The sequence below is a fragment of the Chiloscyllium plagiosum genome, unplaced genomic scaffold (genome assembly GCF_037043375.1).
Source record: "Chiloscyllium plagiosum isolate Xiang-an unplaced genomic scaffold, Cpla_swu_hap1 HiC_scaffold_26, whole genome shotgun sequence".
Lineage (NCBI taxonomy): Eukaryota > Metazoa > Chordata > Chondrichthyes > Orectolobiformes > Hemiscylliidae > Chiloscyllium > Chiloscyllium plagiosum.
The window spans coordinates 15,831,553-15,843,615 of NW_028270164.1; the positions used below are offsets into that span (position 1 = coordinate 15,831,553).

Sequence of the window (12,063 nt, forward strand, 5' to 3'; positions counted from 1 at the left end):
TTTCTATACACGTGAAGTTCAAATTTCTCTATTCCACAAGACAGATGCTGCAGACATTTCAAAATAATCAATTTTTTAAAAAAAGGTTATTTCAGCTTCTACCCATATAATTGCCACAAGTTTTATTTTGTTTTCTTACAATAAAAATAGGTATGCTGTCTGAGATGGATCTTCAGTATAATTGTCCGCGTAACCCTTCTCACTTAGACATCGATATTGTTGGGCGCCAGTTGATACCAAAATGAAATTAATTTTGGAAAGGTGCAATCTATGCCATACAGCTGCATAGATCTTTGTGGACAGCGATGTTCAAGATAAATAGTGAGCACAGTTATGTCACACTTTCTGCAAAATCCAAGCTATGGTATTAATTACCTTCCTCTCTCCCTTGCTGTATGTGCTTTGGATACCACTTACTGAGTGAGGTAGAATATCTCTATTAGTGATTGGTTCTGAAATTGTACACATTTAGTATGCATTCTACCTGGGAGTTTTTTGATGCAGCTAACTAGAGGAAGGCTGACAGGTGTATCATAGAGTCAAAAACTCATAGAGTCATACAGCATGGGAACAGTCTCTTTGGTTCAACCAGTCCACACTGACCATGTTCCCAAACTAAACTAGTCCTACCTACCTGCATTTGGCCCCTATCTCTCTAAACCCCTCCGAGTCATGCACTTATCCAAATGTCTTTTAAATTAACTGTATTTGCATCCAAGTGTCTTTCCAAGCTAATAAAATTATCAGGGCTGACGTTTTGTTCTTCCTGGTCTGTCATTTAGAATAAAATATTCACAGTAGCTTAACTGGTGAATTTGTCACAAGGGTTATATTCCAAACCCCTACTTATATTTTGTAATGAAGATGTTTTCTATATCACATTTGCCTTAAGCTTGGTCTGACAGCAGTGATAGTTAAGGTTTTATAAAACAAACAACATGGTGTGCTGGTGATCTGAAACACTCAAAATCAGAAATTGCTGGAGAAGCGCAGCAGGTTTGGCAGCACCTTTGGAAAGAAAACAGAGTTAACATTTCAAAACCAATATCACGCTTCTTCAGAAATCAGTTCTGGGTCATTTGAAATGTTAAATCTGTTTTCCTTCCCCATAGTTAAGGTTTTGGTGCCTAAGGTCTCCTTCAAGCTTGGGGAAATATAAGGAAGTGTTCTAACCTCTCACCAAACCAGAGGAATCCAATTATGCAACATGGAGCAATTGGAATGAAGAACTGAAAGGCAGCATATGAGGAAGATGAAAGAATGTGACCAGAACATTTAGCTTCATTGATCTTACCCACCTGAGGAGTCACATGGACAGGCTTGTGCAGAGGAATGCTCGACAAGAGAAAAGAAGAGACTTACATTTACATAGAGCTTTTCACAGCCATTGAACATCTTAAAAGTGCTTTACAATGAAATGCTTTGTGAGTGTCATCATTATTGTAATGTAGACAATGCAGCAGCTATGTACAGCAAACTCCCACAAACAGCAATGTGATAAGAACTGGATAATCTGTTTCCTTTCTTTGTTGACTGAGGGACAGATATTGGCAAGGAAGCTAGCAATGTCTCTTGTTCTTTTCTTCAAAGCAGTGCCATGGGATTTTTATATTCACTAAGCAGGCAGCTTGGGCCTCAAGTCAACTTCTCACTCACTTGCAACACTCCCTCAGCAATGCACAAATTCGTTTTCATGCTGCAGCCCTTGTGAGAGACTTGAATGCAGAATATTGCAATTCAATGGTAAGCAAGCAACTGAGTCACAGTTTGTACATCATGGTGGGAAGTAGTTCATTTTGAACAAGGTGGAAAGTTTAGGGCCAACAGGTTGCACCCAACTACATAATAATCGTATTTGATCAATCAAAGAGCTGGAATTCACACCTGTGTGGGAACATATGCACTTGGAATTCCCCGGACAACACTGTTTGTTAATATTTGAATTATTTATTTTTTTTAATTCCTGGTGCAAGTTTCCAAGAACATTGACTCAGATTCACTTAAGTTAATATAATGGTGAATTCGGGGACCTCAGAAGGAAGCTGACAATCACTTACAATCGTCAATGAACTCATTAATGGAGTCAATATTCGCAAGTCTCTATAAATGATGGTGGAAAGGTATACACTGCATGGAACAAGAGTCGAGAGTGTAGTGCTGGAAAAACGCAGCAGGTCAGGCAGCATCCGAGGAGCAAGAGAATCAACATTTCTGGCAAGAGCCCTCCATCAGGAATGCAATCCCCACTTTCGCCACAGTATGGAACAATCTTGTTCTTTGCAGTTTATTGCTATTCTTTAAAGAGTTGCTCGTTAAAAAATATAAATTAATTGCTTTTTTTGGATGGTTCTGTTTAAAGGATAGACATTCAAAACATCAAAGCTAGACCTTAATTTTACTCAAATAAATGCATGACATATTCAAAATCACTTCCTGGTCTGCTGTTTTAATGCCAGCATTAATCCATTCAAAATAATTGTGTTAATGCCTCTGTGAAGCATATCATAAAGTTGCCCACTAATTTCAACAAGATGGGTGGGGTAATTGGTGAAGAGGGGCCTTCTGCCTCTCTGTGGGAGGAGCTGCTGGGTAATCCTGGCAGTGTGACATGCTCAGTAATGGGTGTTGTCCAGTTCCACAAAGAATGATCAAAGGAATACCAGAGGGGTATTAGTTTTGGAGGGTTTGTTCTCCTTAGGGATGGAGATGTGGGGATGGATCTTGGAGAGCAGGTGGTTAGGAAGGAATGAAGGTCAATATCTTCCAGCTCTTTTAAAAACTGGCTGTCTGCTCTGGCCCAACTGCTCAGACTGACCAAATTATGATGTAAACAGTGTATTATTCAGGTCAATATACCTGTTAACAAGCCTAATTGACATTAAATTGTCTATTTAAATATAATAAGACTGCAAGCAGTATTAGATTCCCTACACTATGGAAACAGGCCCTTCAGCCCAACCTGACACTCTGAAGATTAACACACCCAGACCCATTTTCATACCCTATATTTACCCCTGACTAATGCACCTAACATGATGGACAATTTAGTATGGCCAATTCACTTAGCCTGCGCATCTTTAGATTGTGGGAGGAAACCCACACAGACACAGGGAGAATGTGCAGTCTCCACACAGACGGTTACCCAAGGCGAGAATTGAACCCAGGTCCCTAGCACTGTGAGGCAGCAGTGCTAACCACTGAGCCACCATGCCACCCAGTAGAGTACACAGCCCCTTTGAGTCTGTTCCACTATTGAATAGGATCATGGCTGATCCGACATTTCTAATGCCCACTTTCCTGCCTTCTCCCTGTCAGCCTTGATTCTGTCGGATATGTTGCTGATTTTAGCACATGTCCACTTAGTTTATTGCCGACTAACTGCACAGTGGGTGGGAAGGAGGTGAGGCAAAAGTGAGGATTGCAGGTGCTCGAAATCAGAGTCTAGATTAGAGTGGGTGCTGGAAAAGCACAGCAGGTCAGGCAGCACCCGAGGAGCAGGAAAATCGACGTTTCGTGCAAAAGCCCTTCATTAGGAATGAGTGTGGGCTGGGCTGTTTCTCTATTTTAGGTGCCCTCACACCTCATCAACTAGCAAAAAAAAATCCAGACTGTGCTATAAACATTTTAAATGCTTGCAAACTCTCTTGCATACTTTTGTTTTATGTGGAGAGCCACAATGTGCTCAAGATCTTGTTATTCCATAGATTCCACTTGCACAGATATAGTATCTCAATGAACTCAGTACTCAACCTCCATACCTACACACGTCATTTGCCTGTTCATGGAACCTAGTAAACCTTCGAGAAATCACTTAATCTGTATTGCTGGAGTGATTCATTCTTTGGCATGAGTTTTCCCAGTCCTGTGGAGGTGCATTCAGTGGAAAACTGAGAGATAACTCAGAAAAGTTTGCTTTGGCTCAGCTACTTACCGTACACATCTCTGCCTAGGAGTAATCTTGTCAGAGGAGGAAAAAGTGATACAGACATTTCATACCTAGCAATGGCATGTAGCCAGTTAGGCCCATTATTAGCCCAACTGGGGAGAGATGCTGTCAATTCAGGAATGTTCCTGACTGTGTTTGGGTGCTCTGCTGAAGGTGATCATTTAACTTAACGTGACCATCTGCCATGAGTCAAGGGGCTATTGATAGTACATTTCCATCACACAATTGCAAGTGGCCACCCATACTGTTACAGGCTATTCTGTGAGTGTATTCTATCTCCACAATGACGGCCTGACAGTCAGGGCCAAGTGCGAGTCTAGCACTCATGGGCTTCTGCCTTTTTCAGCATTCCCCACCCCTCCTGGTAGACTGGCATCCAGATGTCACCTGAGCCTTTTACTTTCTTGGTCTGCCTGCCTTCCTCAGCCAGTGGAACCTACCAAACCTCCAAGGCACTGCCCATTTCAATTCCCCCAATCACTCCCTTTCTGACATGACCATCTTTGGCCTCCTCCATTGTCAAAACAAACCACAGTGCCTATTGGAGGAACAATACCTTATCTTCCGCCTGGGCACCCCTCTGGTCTGGAGGACTGAACATTGAGGTCTCCATTCTCCAATAATTTCCCTCTCCATCCATCGACTCCCTTTCCAGCCCCTCCCCCTTTCTGCCACAGCTCCCTGCCATCAACCAGATTCATTCCTCCTATTGACCAACCAGGTCATAACCTCTACCTGCCTTTACCTATCCCCTCTTCACCATCCTGCCCCCGCCTCCCCCTTTATCTGCAGCTTCCCCTACACCCACCCCCAGTCCTGAAGAAGGGTTACACCCAAAGCATCAACTTCTCCACCTCCTGATGCTGCATGGCTTGCTGTGTTCTTCCAGCCTCCTGCTTGTCTACTTTGCCTTCCTTAACCAAACAGGTGTCCTGAAGGCAGCTCCTTAATTAGCCACTCTGGGGAAGTTTGAAAATGAAGTCTTCCATAGTCACTCCTGGGTTCCTGATCCAGATTTAGGAACATAGGAACTGGAGTAGGCCATTTAGTCCTTGAACTTGTTCCATCATTCAGAGAGATCATGGCCAATCTGTGGTCTAACTCCATAAATCTGCCTTTAGCCCATATTCCCTTAAGACCTATGTTTAACTAAACATTATTTTTAAAAAAATTGAAGCTGCAACAGTCTCACAATCTAACTGGAAAAATATACAAACACTTGATGCAGTTCTTCATGGGTGTAAAAGCATCATGATACACAATTATCAAAAGTATTCATGTTTTCACATTGAGACCAAAGTAAAATTTTATTATTTTCCCACTAAGCCTAGACATTTTGAATTTTCAGTGACAATTAAAAGACTGAACAAGTTAAAATGAATAATACAGAAGAATACCTGCTATTCAGTGCACATTGACTTTTATTTTCTAACCCATCACGGCTTGGCTGATTTCTCCAATAGGAATGCAGTAGAAGTATTACCAGAGAAGCTTTATGGTTCAGTCTTGATTGAAATTACACCTCTCTGTATAACTTCATTTCCTGTTCTCACGTCATTCCTAATCTTTATACATTTCTATGTTCATATTTATAATAGATTTTGCCAATTTAGCCTTGTCATTCTCACTGTGCAATCTGGAAACTGGCATCCCACAATCACTCCTGAGTTTTTTTCTACATGTTTTTCACCCAATCTTTTTAGCAGCAAATGATATTCCTAATTTCCAAAATAATCATGTTGGCAGTATATTTTTCCATTCTGATTTAATCACATGAAGAAGGCCAAGTTTCTGAAAACTGTCTGTAGTTCACAAAGGTATGGCTGTCAGAGGCTGTTGGCATTTAAGTAACCAGCTGCCTCCACTAAAAGGGGGGAGTTTTTTAGTGTCTGGTATCTGGAATGCAGAGTGTGGAGATTAGACTATATAGAGCAGATACTTTCTCTGTGCAATTCTTTTGGATAGCTAAGGTACCCCTTTGAAGACCTGAGATAATCCTAAAGATATGGTGCCAGGACATTTCAGGGATGGGATTGGGTCCATTTAGGATAATTAGGTGCCCTCTGGCACTCTTAATTATCAATAGGATTATGTACAAAAGATGCATAAACCCTTTGGAACAATCCAACTTGTCAAGACCTGTCAAAAACTGTCAAGGATCTAGAAGTGTCAACAAATGTTGACTTGCCAAGAATGTAAACAAGTGTCAATATGTGTCAACAAACATTGATCTTTCAAGGTATGTCACAACTTGTCAAGAATTTCAACAAATGTCAAAATTAGTTTATGTGTCAAAAAGAATGTAGTCTGCATTATAGAACTTGAAGTAATAGAACCATATTTTTTCTCTTATGTCCGTGGGTACAAATGGCTACACCATGCGTTGGCATGGAAAATAAGGGATCAAATGGTGATGGGTGAAAGAAAGCATAAATTTGGTTTCATGGTAAAGGGGCCATGGAAGAAGGGTAGAAGGTGTTTTGCTGGGCATTTGAAGAGTGTTGGGATGAGGAGGAGTGAGTGGGGTGTGAGGGCTGGAGGAATGTTTTGTTTTAATTTCTTCCTTTTGGAGAAGTAAGGAAATCTGTTGGATCTGGTCCCTGGATAGCTATTTCGAGTGTCTATTAATTGAAAAACATAGCAGAATTTTTATTGTATGATTGATTTCCCAAAGTATAACTTTCACAATGGGGTGCATCTCAGTAAGCATTTTGATAGAAAACTCCAACTGCTTATCAAATGGAAATGTTTGTTAACATTGGAGATTAAGCACTTAAGGGTTTGTTTTCATAAGGGATTTGCCAAAGGTTTTCAATGTATTGACTCATTTTTGGTTATAAATTTCTGTTTTATTTTTCAAGAGTGACATAAGCAACAGCCACTGGTGGCACACTCCTAAGGTTATGTTATGGTGGATATTCAGTACAATTGCACAGAGATGAATGGGCAAAGAGTAGGGAGGTATAATTTAGCATAGGGACTACAAAAGGCTTAGAAATGGGGATAATGGGTGATACATTCTCATAACAGGGCCTATGGGGAATAGGTAAATGGGCATAGTGTGGCATAGGGAATATAAAGGGCAATGGGGATGGGCAAATGAACTCATGCTAGTAAATATTTATCACACAAGGCTAAATAGTGAATCAGCATTTGTTAGCTATTTGTCCTTGAGAATACAATTAGGCTTGTGGCACAGGGGTTATGAGAGTGTGTAGAGGAAATAGGATAGTGATCAGGCTTTGGATCTGAGATTGGTGCAGGGTAGTATGATATAACATTAGGATGAATAGTGGGAAATAGTGTGGCATGGATGGTGATGGGGAATGTGTGGGGCTGATCAGGAGGGATATTTTATGTTTAAGCCATATTTTTAAATTTTGATCATGGACCTGGAGCTGATGGCAGGCTTTTGCCCAGTTCGTCTTGGGAATTGGGAACTTCCTGGGTTACACAGCCCAACTCTAATCTGTCTCTTCCTCTGGTCCAACAATTGGCAATATGGGCAGTTGGATGTGTTGTGTCATTAGTTCAACTGTGACATCCAACCCAATAGGTTTTTAATGGAGATAAAATTAATTGTGGGAAACAAAACTAAATAGAAGGAGATGGGAGAAAGGAATAAAGAGAGGAAACTCTTGGGTTCTTTGAGAGCTATCTAAGTGCCAGTAGCCAGGAATGGATTGAGTGTTAAATGTAAAGTGAGTGAAAGCAGAGCAATGAGAAAGGAAGACGTTGAGTTAAAGATAGTTCAAAGGGAAAGGAACAAAGGATAATCACTGGAAAACTGGGAAAGTAAAGTGGTTAGGAGTACAATAGGGGTGGGTTAATGTAAGTTGTTGGGGAAAGAATTGCAACAGATTTCTAATGGAGAGTCAAGATGTGACTCTGGGCAAAGGCTGAAGGACTATATATTTCAATAGCCCTGGAATAAGATAGAGAAATTTTGGCCATTCTCCTCTACTAATTACTGGGTAAACTGTAAACCTGTACCTTGTCCTTTCCAACATGGTACCTTAATCCCAATTTCCAGAAGAGTGCCCTCTAATGAAAATTTTCTCCCTCTACTGAGTTTTTGGTTCTTGAAGGCAACCAAGCGTGATTATATTCTCATGGACAAATAGCTAACAAACGCTGACTCACTATTCAGTCTCACATGAAGAATAGCTACTAGCATCAAAGGATTAATAAGAACCCAGGAACTCTGCCATATATGTTATCATCTCCAAGGGAGGAGGACCGAAGGAAGAAAATTGTAGGTGTGGGATAGAATTCTCATTGTGACTTGATTGAGCAGAAGGTAAGGTTTAAGAGCACTGTTACTGTTATATTGTAAGTGAGGAATTTCCAGGATTCTGGATGTAAGTTTAAGTAACATTGAATCAACAAAGAGCATGGACGCACCACAAGACTGTTCCAGGTATTTCAAAAATCCCTACCTAGAAGCTGACTGATAAGTTTGAAGGCTCACTGGGGGAAGTATGCTACTCTTTTGCGAGTGTCTTATTTCTGATCTCCATAAGAATCCAACATTCCCTAAACTTGGCATGTATTACACATGGTTCAATTGGATGTGATTTGACAGGACTAAAGCTTCTTGTAAACTTCTACAAGTGGCAATCTTCATCAGAGAAGCTGTAAGACACTGAAGAGAGAAAAATTTCAGTAGAGGGCACTCTGCTGGAAATTGGGGTTAAGGTACGATGTGGGAAAGGAGAAGAAACAGGTTTACAGTGTACCCAGTTGCATTACCTTCACACGAGAGTAGTTAATGCTGATACTGGGAGACAAAAGTAGAATAAATGCCTCAATTTGTGGTAGCTGTAACATCTCATCTCCTTGAGGACAAAATCTATCCAAAACCTTAAGAATGAAAGAAATTTCAAAGCTCAACGGGTATCTTTCTTTCCATTTGCATGCTTAAAGAAGCAACAACCACCAAACAAAGGTATTTCTTGACCCTTCTTAATTAGTAAATGAAGGCAACATATGACTCCATAAATTATTTTGGAACATACAATTGCAAATACTGTGTGAAAGATTGTCGTCTTCTGATTCCTTTCTTTTCAAACATTCTCTCGTCAGGGCCATTCCCACTCCAATCCTTGTAGAATTTTTAAAAATATGTTTACATCAAGATTGACTTGTCACTTGCTGCATTCGAGAACAAGAGTCATGATGGGTGACTTTGCCCCAGTAATGTATCATTGCTGTCCTTGTACTAGATGTCATGAGTTAGTTGACAGCAGAGACAAAAACACAAGTTGCTGGAAAAGCATGTGTGGAGAGAAATCAGAGTTAACGTTTCAGGTTGAATGACTTGACCGAAACTTTAACTTTGATTTCTCTCTACAGGTGCTGCCAGACCTGCTGAGCTTTTCCAGCAATTTCTATTTGTGTCTCTGATTTACAGCACTTGCAGTTCTTTCATTTGTTTGAAAGCAACTGTGTCAATGTGACTGTTAAATGTAGGTTTCTCAGCTTGGATGGGAACATTTTATTGTCTCAACATCCCCATCCAGCAACACAGCCAATATCATGAACTCGTTGTATGGTATAATTTACAGTACACATTGGTGCATTAATGATACACATAGAGCTAACATGCCACCTACCTAAACTTGTAGGCATTTCTAAATGTTAAAAAAAATTCAACATTTAAAATACTATATGTGCAAATATTTTAATGACAACATGAACAAAATACCCAATAAATAGAAGTCATGGGTATCCAATTATTATGAATAATAATAATTATTACCTGATACACAAATATAATGCTGCAAAGGTTATTCATATTTTATCACCAAAACCCAAAATTGATGTAAAATGTAGTTCTTAAAATGAGTTTCAGTTGGCTCTAATTATTTACCAAACTTCAAAATGTCTTAATCATTGATAAAGTTAAGCCTGAACAATATAAAATACAGTAAGAACTATCCACATTTAGCAAATGAAAAATAAGTTCAATCATTTATTTAAAAATCACAGGGTATTGCTTACCTCAGACTGACAGGTGGTGCTGGATTATATCTGTTCCCTCAGGTGTTACAAACTTGTGTGCATTACCTCTCAGCATAAAGTTCTGAACAGACTGGTGATTACTGCTTAAATAGAGAAATGACTCATCAAGTACAGTGACAGTGTGTTGCTTATACTGTCGTTTGAAAATGATTTGCTGATCTTATTTAAATGACAGTCTGTATTGGACTGCAACAAAAAGGACAAAGCAATTACATGACCAGTAGGTAGAAAGGAAAAAGAAATAGAAACACATTTATTTCTAAGTAACCTTCTTTGCAATGAATTCAGTAAAGTCTTTGATAGTTGCACCTAAAAAAACCTTTTAGGGAACCTTAAACTATTTTAAGATTGTGAAGAATGTTTGTGTTCATTATCTACTTCAGACAATTTAGCTTTCTTGATAGTTTGTTTAAAAAAGTAGTTTAGAGTATGTAAACATGCTGAACATAGCAATAAGGAACTTGTACATTTACAGACAATATAGTTTTAGGAAAACAATTGTACTACTTTGGAATGTTACAATATTCTGTTTTGTGATCATTTTTTAATCATTCATTCTTGGGGATTGTGTGTTGCTGGCAAAGCAATATTTATCGCCTATTCTTAAGTGTAACTGCTAGGCAGTTTCAGAGAGTGATTAAGAGCCAACCAAATTGTTGAGGGACTGGTGTCACACATAAGACCATTTGAGTAAGAATTACTAATTCAGTAACACCATCATATTTGCTGTGTGGTTAGGTACCATAATACATTATACTATAAGATATTGCCAGTTATGCAAAAAAGACATTCCCATTATTTAAGTCTAAGAAAACCATTCAAAAACCATTCATACTGTTTGGCTTGCTAAGGAGGGATTCACCTTGATGATAGTGACTCTTCCACTGCAATGCGTTGTTCTCTGGAATGTCATGAAGTAGGCTCCAGTCCACCATCTGGAATTTCCTTCTCTTCACTTTGCCGATCTTCAAGTAAGAGGTGAACAAATTCACTTTGCACTTTCCTACGTCTCCGGCTGTGCAAAGAGGCAAATCACCTGAGTGCCAACTTGACTCAAAATAATTAAAATAATTAAAGAGAACTCCAATGCCAAGTTCATAGGTCAGAAATCTATCAGCATATCAATAAACTATATTTAATCTGACTTTAGATGCCTCATAAAAATTCTGCAATGCTTGGATGAATATTGAACTTTGAACAAAATATAAGAAAAACTGCTATCTCATTCCCTTAATTAATCAAGTATTGTGAATAAGACACTATCAGCCACCTACTTTCAGCTGTTAAATTTGATTGGCTTCAAATGAATGTACGCAATTGGCAAAGCATATATTGACTGAATAGATACATCATACCATGAATCTTGGGAGTCATGAAGTTGTTGGAATGCCGATGGGTTTGCTAATGATCTAAAGTCAAAGAAGCATTCTGTATTCTCTGCTCTGGACTACATGGGTCACGTCAACATGGTCAACCCTTAATTGTTCTCTGAAATAGCTGGCAAGCCCTACAATCAAACAAAACCATTATAAAATTAAATTAGGAGGCTGATCACAAAATTTTTCATGGGTTAACAGAAATGATCATTTGATGTCAGCTTTGACTGCAATGTGACATTTCAGGAATTAACAAAACATAAGCTTTCACACATCATCAAGCCTGTTCATGGAGTCATAGTCATACAACGCTGAAACAGACCCCTCAGTCCAACTTGACTGTGTGAGAATTTTACACATCACAAAATGACAACAGCACAAATTGTAAATGCAATTAGAAATGTTACATGGCCCAATGGTCATGCAGTCAAGTTGAACTGAAGGGTCAGTTTCCTTGCTGTATGACTATGACTCCATGAACAGTCTTGATGGTGTATGCATTGCATATGCTTTATTAATTATTCCTATCGCCTTGGAGGACTTTGGTTCTAACAATAGTTGTTTACTAACCTACAGAGACTGCGGTCAGAAAACTCCTTTTGAAAGAATATCAATATAATAACTAAAGATGTAGATTTTTTTTCTCTTTCCACTATGCAGGCGCATGACTCTTGTTCAGAAACTTATTGCAGATGAAACAACGCCATATTAGACTAA

General features: G+C 39.2%; 1 protein-coding gene across 2 annotated transcripts in view; it reads right to left on the minus strand.

Moving 5' to 3' along the window:
- The window catches only part of LOC122563099 (solute carrier family 26 member 9-like), a 112,121-nt gene extending 101,140 nt beyond the window's left edge, over positions 1-10,981 (minus strand). The window contains exons 1-2 of one of the 2 annotated variants that reach the window (XM_043716525.2): positions 10,833-10,980; positions 9,950-10,050 (exon numbers count right to left, since the gene is read on the minus strand). The gene's annotated coding sequence lies outside the window, so the exon portion shown is untranslated. Of the gene's footprint in view, positions 1-9,949; positions 10,051-10,832 lie in introns of both variants that reach the window. The other variant, XM_043716529.2, reaches the window with a different exon arrangement.
- Between the last annotated feature and the right edge of the window lie 1,082 nt (positions 10,982-12,063).